Below are 11447 nucleotides of genomic sequence, written 5' to 3'. Positions count from 1 at the left end.
TAGGAGAACTGCTGCTACAGATCCAAGAACGCTGAAAAATGTGCAGTTGTACACTGTGGATCGCCATAGTTTTGTTAGCACAAAGAACACGCCTCCTCAGTACAGTGCAGGAAACATTCTTTATCAAAAACTGGCCTACTCAGTGCTGGGGATGAACACAAAGCATGTTTAATCTGCAGGAATTACTTTTGACAGTTCACCCACCAGGACACTGGTTCAGAGACATCTTTTCATGTCAATCTTTCAAAGGGGTAGGCTGTGAAGGAAAGGTTCAGAATCCACTGTCAGCAGAACCCTACCTACCAATGAATTCCCTTTACATATTTGCTCTCATGGGGTGGGGTCATCTATAACATAGCCCTCATCTTCTCCTGGGACACTTTCCTCAAAATTTTCTTTAACTTGTGCCCTAAATATATTACTTTAGACTGACAATTTTGGAGTTTGGCGAGTGAAACCTTTCCACTCCCAAGGGCAAAATGATTCACAAAGCAATAGTGTCCCATTTACATGCAACCAACAATCCATCCATGCACTGAACCAACACAGATCTATGAGCAAGGCTCAAAGGTCCTACATCCTTGTGAAGGGCTTGTGAGAAAGTAGACATTGACTCAGTATACCCTTGAGTAATTTTCTCCCAACAAAGCACCATATTATTTCATGTAAAAGCAAATAAATATTGTCTGTCTTCATGGAATGACATTGAGAAAAATGCGGAACAAAGCTGTATAAAAATAAACTGTTCCACTATGGTGGGAATCTCTAACGTAATCATGGCAGGGTTTGGGAAAGTGGGGAAACTGGGATCGTTATGTCATTAATCACTCTCAAATTGTGCGCGTCCTCCAAGATACACCATTGGCTTTGCACACAGGAAGACGGGAAGGGGTTGGTGGAGGGAGTGTTACATGGGCTAGATTAGAGTCTTCTAATAATTCTCTACCTCAAAAACATCTTGTATTATGGACTCAATTCCAGCTTCTGCATCCTGTAACAATTTATATTGGAAATTTGTGGTAATCTTGCATCCTACAGTACTGGTACTGTGCATCTTCTCTGTTTCCCCATGCTTTAACATACAGAGTTTAGCCAGCACTGCATTGCACATGAGCTTTCTCATTTAATTCTAGAGGTACCACTCTGCACCATCATTAAAGTCATCACATTAAAATGTGTGTCAGAATCCTTTGAATCTACAGACCTCACAGGAGTACAATATACAATACAATTCATCTTGCACAATAGATCCCTTCCCAACAAATTCATTGGGCTGCTGTAGCCGATCAAAACCACAGACTGAATTATGAGGTAGGGTTGATTAAGTTGTGCAGCAAGAAAAGGCAGTTTGCATGATTTGTTACCTATATACATGTTGCAGCAGTACCAACTTCTTTAAATATTGCATCACATCTTTATACTTTTTCATTATGACTGCTGAGTTAAAACTTTGGACTGACACTGAGACTTCACATCCAGCAACTTCACAGAAACCTTAGACTTGTCCAACAAGTCTTTGGGCTCTACAATAGAAAACAATGCATTCAAATCCATCCACAATAATTTTGACAACTCTGTTATTCTTATTACTTCAGTGTACCTCTTTTCTGGTGTTTTGCACAAACTTGGAAAGTGCTTAGTAAATTATCACAAATCATGTCTGGTCTAAGGTACATGAATGGGTGCAGGTTGTCTATCTGACCACGGTACCTCTCTCACTGGGTATTCCTCCCTCCTTTCAAGCAAATGCATTTCTGGAATGTCATCTTCAGGCTTAGCCACTCGGTGTCTTTGTGACTGCTTACTCTCTTTTCAAACCTTCCACATCCCCCTACTTTCTTATCTGTTGCAACAATTTCTCAAAACGAAGCCATTACATCACCAACTTGTCCTCCGTCACCTCAAACTTATTCAAATGCAACATGTCTCAATGTATCCTCTTTTTCTGCAAAACAATTCCTAGCTGCCCAGCTGTTGTGCGTTGATGATATGCTGTCCTCATTCAACTACTAGCCTCACTACCATATAAACAAGATCATCTCTGCTCAATTCTTCCCATGCTAGCCCACTCTATGACCACTTCACATAATATTCCAAAGGTTTTTTGATCTTCTGGGAGTTTCTTCAGCATTTTTGGTACATAAGGTGGTGGTGAAAGACAGGCACTCAATATAACTTCAACTAGGCAGTCCTCATCTTCTGCTCCTTTAGGAGCCAAAGGCACCACCGAAGTGGGATATAACCTAGTCTGTTCCTTGACACCTTCATCCCAGCACTCATTCAGTTTCTGTCAAGAGACCATTGTTTTCTCCAGGACCTGTACAATGTCTTTTAGGGCCCACCTTCTGGTAGCTCCAATTCAGAATACCTTAGTGGCACTGAATATTAGAGTGACCAGGTGAGGGGAAGAGTGTGGGAAGGGAACTACTGGGAGGGAGATCTGAAAACCAAACAAAGCACAAACACAATAATTGCTGTTGAAGAATCCATATCCTTAGAAATTCAGGCTATTTCTCTCTATATATATCATAAACTCTCTGTTTACAAGTACAGCATGATGACTCACAACGTATAATCACGCTAACATAAGTGATAGCAATTGCCTGTTTTATCTGATAAATTCTCAGATAAGTTATCTCAAAAGTTCACTAAAGTTCAGAGCAAATATTTAAATAGTATTTCTTCAAAGGTTTTCACTCGTCTTGATTTTTCCTGAAATGTATATAACAGGCTCCCAAAAACCCTTTCACATGCACTCAAAATGAAGAGGTTCTTTCAGCAGTGAGATTATTGGGGAGTTGCTAAGGATAGCATGGGAATGCTTTCACAGGAATGCGCTCAGGGGAGCACCCCACATCAAAAGATCTTACCCCACCGAGCATAGCCCGCTCCGAGTCTTGAAATAAATTGACTCTGTGGAGCTTGGAAGAACGGCAGGAGCTGCGGGTGTACTGCCGCCAATATCTGAAATCTGATATCGAGCAACGGTTCCAAGAGAAAGCTGACGGAGCAAAACTCTGAAGCCAAAGGCTGCTGCAGCAGGAACAGAAGCATGGGCTCCAGTTACCGAGGTTCCCTCTGAATAGTGATTGAAGAACTGAGGGCGTGCCCCTTATGTAGGCCCAGCCCTACCCACATGGCTGCACAGAGAGGGATTGCTGGGAAATTAAGTCCCAGGTTCAAAGCTGTAGAGAAACAAATAAAATGTGCCCTGAACAGGTTGTCACTTTCAGCAATTAGTTAATGCCACCATATTACAGATTGGCTGTAGAGAAACAACTAAAGCGTGTCATGAACAGCCTGTCACTTTCAGTAATTATTTAATATATTACAGATTGATGCATTATACACCAGACTCATCTACCTAATGCACTAGCACAGATAAAGTCATCTTTAGCTACACCTCAGCACCAGTGAGCTGATTATGTATAATGTATTTTTGCCACATCAATGCAAGGCGGGTTAATAGGCCTCTCAACTGCAAGGGGCTGCCCAAAGAAATTTGGTTCAGGGACTTTCATAGGTTGACTGTAGGGAGGAGGTCCTAGACAGCACATCGCTAGCACACTGACAGTTACTGCATAGCTTCATTGTTTTATACCAGCCAATTCCTTGCACACCTTTTCATTTTACCTTGCTTTTAAATGGCATTGCACGCTGTTCCTACTCATTCAGCACCTCAACCTTGGTTGGTCAAGGTGGCTTCTGTGGTCATTGATGCATCTTTGTAGGTATTGCAGGCATTTTGAATGAACCATTCTCAGGAAATTGTAATTCCATGCCCTTCATGCATTGATGCCATTCTTTTAGACACAAGCAAGTATTTGTACCAACCGTTATCAACATTTTGCATGCTGACATTGTCTTGCTCAGGGATGGGGAGGGGAACACAGCTGTGCCTCATCTAACCTACCTTTACTGTTAGACTAACCCATGCCTCAAGGTGGGCAACCCACAATTCAAGTACATGGCGGGAATCACCCTTCCTGAAATATTTCTGCACCTGCAACAGGTAAGGGAGATACCTTTCATATGAGATTTCACAGGTAGGGTGTGGTTCTCAGTCACACCTGCCTAAATCTTCTAATTAAATTGCATGTTTAAAGGGTCTTTCCCTTCGGCAGCCTCATTCACATATCTGGAGCTGCATCATCTCTCCTCTGAAAGTATATGCAGACACTTTCTTTCTTACCAGTCTGCCTTTTTTCATTCACTCTGTGGTGATAGAAAAATGCTGGCATGTCTTTCACTTCTCACAGACAGCCTGACTGCAGTCTACCTATTTGCTATTCGGTTAACCCTTTGCTCCTCATCCCCTCCCTACACCTTTCCATCACTAGGGTTATGCAAGTGTCACTTACCAATTCATTGAAGTTGGGCCCATGAGAAGAGGTTGGTGTATTTAGGAATATATTTAGAAAGGGAATTTCCCCAATGGTTCAGTTCTCATGTAAGTCAGGCAGATGTGCATTCATTTTATGTGGAACAACTTGCTGATACATTGATAACATTTGTTAAACAGTACATTCTTTCCACTGCAGATTCTACCTTAAAAAACACTAGAATGACAATATCATATCTCAAATCCCAGCCTTCCCATGCCATCAAGAGCTGAGCTCTGCAAATACTTGTAATTATTAGTCATCTAAGCTCGAGTATGTGTGTACTTTAGGAATGCATTCACGTGACACAAGCAAGATGGAGTCAGTTACGTTTTTTTTTTCAATTGCAGCACAGGTACTCACAGTACAGCCTTTATATTGATTGAAATTTGCTGACGTACAGTAACTGTCTTGATTACATGGAATGCAACACCCGACCAGCTAGTGGGGTGTGAAATGTGGCAATTCATATAATTTTCTTCATCTTGAATCACATGTCTTCCACATAGGTAAACCTGTTCTTCCACCTCAAGACCCCCACGGAAAATAATGCCTGTTCTTGATGCTAAACTAAAGATCCCAGTAGTCAACCCTTTAGTTCAATGCCGGATAGACTATAATGATGCAATTCTACTAGCGAGCCCCAAATACCTAAATGCACAGGTGTGCTTGTCAAAAATGTGAATTCTAAACTCATCTCATTGGCTAAAAAGTTTTTAATTCCATTGCTTCCATCCTAAGGAATCTACACTGGCTCCATGTCTAAAAAAAAAAAAAAAAAGGATCATATGTGGGGCAATGCCGATTGCATGTAAATATATCTACACAAACAAGCCTGCATTTCTTAAAAAACATTACAAATTAGTGATTCTTCTCTGTTCAGAACACAAATACATACTTCAGGTCTGACAGTGTATGCAGCCTTATATTCAGATAAATATTTGCTGCAGCTAGACTCTAGAGCATTCTTCTTAATTTGTATAATCTTTCTTCATAATTAAGTTGCTATAGATGAGATCATTCAATTACTCCTCTCAATAACAGTCTTATTAGTGCAAAGGAAATTAGGTTGTCATGTGCGATATGGATAAATAATAATAGAAAATAACCTTGCTGTTCTGTGAACATTTTTCTGTAATTGTTGATATATCCTTACTTCAAAAGATAATACATTACTTTAAAAAGTTGAGACAGCTTGCCAGAATAAAAGTGAAAATTATTAATTTTATGTGCAACCAGAAAAAAAAAAAATTCCAGCGATATAAACAATTTAAAAAATACAAAAATAGAAGAAGCAGTTCTGAAAAACATTTTGCAAGTGTAATGTTGACTAACTAAAACTTTGCAGTCAAATTTAGAGTAAAACATGTTAGTATGACAAGATGTTTAAAAACATTATGAATGACAGATTTAGGAATATTATTAATTTTAAAACAAGACCATTTATTAGTAGTAAACTGTTGACGGCCACGTTCAAAATGCTTTTGCGACATAAATTTACCCCATAAAAAACAGTTCTACACCCAGCCTGATTGAATATGTGTTTCAACAGTTTATTCAGTTCTTGTATTACTACATGACAAATAGCTACAATTGACCTCTAATGTCAATTAAAAAGCTGACTTTTTGTGTTTATTCAGGTTACAAGACACAAGCAAATCACTATAATAGAAAATAAAATATTTGAAATTGTAAAAATATTTTTTTGTCTTGGCAGATGGAGTTTAACCAAGACAAGCTTGTCTAGAAAGCAGTACATATTCTGAATATTCTAAATACTTTTTCATCATCATGTATCTTAAATCAGAAGCAAACTAGCTTCTCAAGTCTTTGACATTAAAATATGCTTATATATTTAAAAGTTAATTTATTGCCAACTTGTTAATTGGCAGGTCATATTGAGTCACTGTATTTTAAGAGATAGGTTACAGCTATTGTCTTTAGTAGTGTGTCCAAGTCAAATACCATATCACAGATTTTACCATGCCAGATTGGCTTTGCATATTTCCTCAAATATTTCAGTAATTAGCGATTGATTACTGAGGATGTTGCAATCAAGCCTATTTCCAAATGGATTTGGGCCTGGAAAGTTACTTTCTTAAGTTCAGTATCCTTTGGATTGCTGTTATGGCAACTAAGTTGTATCTTAAGTTCAGTACATAAATATTACATCTTTATTCAGATTAAAATAAATCCACATAAGAAAAGCACAAGTACAGTACGAAAGTAGCTTAACCACATTATATGGTGGTAAAAGTATTACGGATTAAAACATAGACTGTTGATCCTAAAGTGCATAGCAGTCCTATAATCATTTTAACATGTGTGCAGTAATTGCATATACAATTAAAATTATTAAAATTATCACCTTATCATAATCGAAACCTGGCCATACAGATAACATCAGGCCAGTTTCAACTTCATCATCATAAAAATGCTAACAACAAAAAAAGAACAATACAGTAGTACCCAAAATAACATAATAAATAGAACTATAAGACCAGGTCAACTATAATCCATATGAAAGATAAGGGCCATTTGCAGCAGCTATTATCCCCAGACTCATTCATGTTATGCCATTGCACAACCTATTGGGAGACTAAACCTTTTTGTCTGATCTGCCACATATTAAATAAGAACCGTGAGACAACAAATACAGTGGATTGTCTATCATTACTTCTAAGGACCCTGATTGCCTTTCAACAGTCTCTAAACCCCAAGTTGCGACATAGTGGTAAAATCCACTTCCTTCTAAACCCGGTATAAGACGGGCAAAAAATAACAACATAATCAATAGTTTCGGACACCTGGAGACAAAAAGGGCTACTCACATCTGAACTGTTGGTTACGTGTAGCCACTTAACAGTGGCTGATTGAAGAGGCAGGGTCCAAAGCCAAAATTTGATATATAAAGTTTTGGCTAGGGAAGGTTTGATCTGATCTAAAAATCCTTCTGTCATATAACCGTCTTTATGCTCAAGGAAGACTGTGGTAAGGGAACCTACCCAAGCAGATCCTAAAATCAAATTATCCATGTATTGCCAATTTAGATGCTTGAGTGCCTCTTTCAAAAACCCTGAAGTTGCTGTAGGGGTAGGCTAGAGATTCCCTCACCCCATCCCACTCAATTGGCATTGAATAACCATAAACCAGGAACTTTTGGAGGCCCTAGGTAATCTCATACCATCCTCCAGGCCCTCCCTGTGTGGTAGTAGTGCTGAAGTCACCCTAATCTGTGACCAGTATAAGATTGGCCTAAGAACCACTTTATCGGAGAGTGGATTAAGTCTTGTATCAAGCAGCAAGGGGATTGGAGGGGTGCTAACAGGCATATTAGTAAGGAGCTACAGATTTTCAACTTTCCTCAAACTGCAAACATCCACATGACCGCACAGTTCCCTGCCATAAAAGGTTACCCCAAGGATTTGAAGATTGTAGATTTGTAGCGGATGGGATACTGTTAGAAATGTTAGGACCTTATGATACCCCCTGTATATTGCTCCATCTTAAGTGTACACTTTTGATTGTGAGATGTCCCATCAAACTATTCTGTAATCATGATCCCCAGGTATTCAAATATGTGGACTTGCTCCAAAGGGACACCATCCAGAGTCAGAGGGGAATGAACTGAAGTACCAGAGTTAAAAAAACATGTGCTTGGATTTGCTGAGACTGATTTCTAGTCCTCTCTGTTTTCAGAATGATCCAAATTGGTCCAAAAGTCTCAGACTCCCCATTGGAGATTTATACATCAGAAGCGTTTCATCCACAAACAAGAGGGCTGGAACGTCCTTGCCAGCAAGACACGGGGCATTATTATCACAAACCCAAGCTGACATACTTAGTCATTAATGTATAAGAGAAAAAGGGTTGGAGCTGGCACTGCCCCTAGTCTCACACTCCGAGTGACTGGAATGGAGTCAGTTAGTTCACCCTGCCTACCACGTGTAACCTGGGCAACATTATCGGAGTGGATCATGGTAATAATATCTGGGAATTATTTCAGAGCACCGAATTTGACCATAACCTTCCACAAGAAAGCTCTAGGTACAAAATTGAATGCGGACCAAAGGTCCATAAATACCACATAAAGACGTCCTTCCCAGAGTGATAGATTTCCAGTAAATCAGTTGGAGACGAAACACCTGATCTATGGTGCTAATGACATCCCAAAAACCAGCGTGCAATGGGGTCAGAAGACCTACATCTGCCATCCAGTCCTGCAGTCTTCCCAGTAAAATTAAACTGAATAGTTTGTAGGAGCTGTTGATCAGACAATGGCCCTATAACTGGAAGGCAGGTCCTGTGACCCCTTTTTGAATACTGTGATAATCTCAGTTGCAGCTCATGATGAGTGCATGGGCGAGCCACTCATTATGCAATTAAAAGAGAAAACAAAATAAGGGCTCCAGATGCACTTCGTGGACTTAAAGAGGTCTCGCAGGATCCTATCAAGGACAGGTGCTCTAAAGAGAGAGATCTAATTGATTGCTTTATTCACCTCCTCAAGGGTAACTGGCCTGGCTTCAGAGGCACCTATCTTTGAATTAATTAGACCCAGGGTAATGTTAACTATAATACTATTCCTATTGGCAGGACAAGACTGTTCTCACACACTGGAGGATCCATGCTGGTGACCGGAGAATACAATTTAGTAACATGATCAACCCAGGCAGCTGCAGAAATGTTAGTATTGATAAGCAAATTTGCATCAGAACTGCTGTTTGCTAAGATATGTCAAAATGAACGATGATCTTTCCCCTCAACAGCTGATAACAGCATCCCGGTTTGCCAGCCCCAGTCTCTCCTAGCACATTTTACAATGGACTTATAGGAAGACCTAGCTGTCTGAATTGTGTTTCTATTCTCACCTTTAATGGCAGTGGACAGGGTTTGCCTTACAATTCTGCAAGTTTTAGAAAACCAAGGGGTCTTTTTCTTCCTCCTGGGCAGAGTCCTACATTCCACCAGGAACAGGCTTCTGAGGGAAGAAAACACAGCATTGTGAGTGTCGCTAATTCACCTGAAGGAGCCAGCATGCATCGAGTCCTACCCCTCTGCCTGTACTGTTATTTTTTCTATTCACTCTACCAGAAACACTGGGAGTCTGTAGATCACATTTAATCTTCTTTGACTTTTTGAGTCGTTAAGATTTACCCAGCAGTCATAGCCCATAAGAATAAATAAAGCATCTGTTGCACCCCATAATCTAGTCTCAAGATCTTCCCAGTATTTTCTCTTTTTTAGGGTTAGATCTAAGAGGTTAACAATATATCAGTAGGAGCTCTATGTGTTGTATTTTCCATGCCATTGACTTGCTGCCCTTGACAAAAATCCTCTTAGTTTCTGAAAGATTGACTTTTAACACATTTGTATCATCATAATCACTTAATTTACTGAACAGTCATTGTAGTTCAACAGGTGTTGCTGTCAGGAGAACAAGATGGAGAACAAGATCACCTGTATGGGTTAAACTATTGATGCCCTTGAAAGTCTGACATGCATAGACAAAAAAGTAAAGGGTAAGGATGCATCTTTGCTTAAGGCTGTTTCCTCTTTTTATTTGAATTAGATATCCAGTTTCTCTCACAGTTTTACTCTGATTCATGTGTTTTTGTGAAGCACATAATAAGCTTTAAGAAAGTTGTATCTACATTCACAACTTTTAATCCACCAGGCCAAACGCCTGATTAAAGTAGATAAAAACAAAGTAAAAAATGTTTGATTTGCCTACTTGCTTCTCCTAATTATCAGTGTTAGTGCTAGTATATTGTGAATGGATGCATTTATATGGAAGCGTGTTTGGGAATTACCAAACAGTTGACTGTCAGAGACCCATAACTCAAGACTTTGCAAGATAATCTTAGCAAAGTCTTTTCTTTGAGAATGGAATAAGGCAATTGGTCTAAAACACCCAGCTTCACCATATAAATTATTTATTTTCATAAATTGATTGCTTCACTGAGCTGTTCATAAAGGCTGGAATCCAGAAATAGTTTACTACATTGCTTTACCATTGCGTTGATGCATTATCATAATTATAAGGACTCCTTATTACACTTTTTTCTGTGTGGTGGGTTCTTGAGCTTATGACTTTATATCTGATATTTTTAAGTGGATTATAATCTGAGAAGGAATACTACTTAGTATATAACAAGTTACCACCCACGTTCCCCCCCATCCTTCATAGCTGTTAATGTGGAAACTAAGTAGAAACTCTATGTTCCACCTTATATGCATGTTCCAATTAGTTTCAAGATCGCAACCAGTGGTTGCATTTCCATTTCCAATATGGTGACATTATTTGCCACTCCAAAAAATAGGAATGATTGTTTTCTGTGTGAATTTTTATTGTAAAGTTATTACATAAATGAAAATTAGTAGTATGTATACCTTTATATTCTAAAGTTACTATTTTCATGAGATAGTGAGTAATTTCAGCCTGCTCATCTGTGGGATATTTACCTTTGTACTTTAAATCCTTTAATTTTGTAGCAGTGGGGTATTTACCATTCTCTGCCTTTCGTCCTTTATTTTTTTGTAGCAATCAAAAATTATTTGACCACTTTTGTAGGTTCTTTGTGTCTGGTATATCTGATGTGGTATGCTAGATTCATTTCTTACAAGTATCTAGGACCATTACCAAATCTCCACTAAGTTCATCAGTTAGCATAAACATATCAGTAGTGAACAATTCTAATAATAATTCTGTTTCTAGCACTACCACTCTAAAATGTGTTATAAATAACTAATGTGAGAGACAAATATGTGGTTATCAATATAAGCTTTACTATTTTATTTTATAAAGATATATTTAGAAGCAGTCAATGTGGTTTGGTCTTGAGGTGTCCTGATGATAAATGATGTAATGCTGTTGGGAAAATTGGAGTAAATCATTCTCAACCTATTTAATTAATCTGTGAATCATGGCTATCTGCATGGTGAGGTTCACTGACTGATTTAAGCTGCTGAACCTAATTGTTCTGGATAATATGTGTTAGATGGCTAATTGTAGGAGGGCTTCACAGAAAACGTTTTTTTATCTAGTTGCCTTTCTAGGGATGC

The sequence above is a fragment of the Pleurodeles waltl genome, chromosome 7, assembly GCF_031143425.1.
Source record: "Pleurodeles waltl isolate 20211129_DDA chromosome 7, aPleWal1.hap1.20221129, whole genome shotgun sequence".
Classification (NCBI taxonomy): Eukaryota; Metazoa; Chordata; class Amphibia; order Caudata; family Salamandridae; genus Pleurodeles; species Pleurodeles waltl.
Note: the sequence above shows the minus strand (reverse complement) of the source record.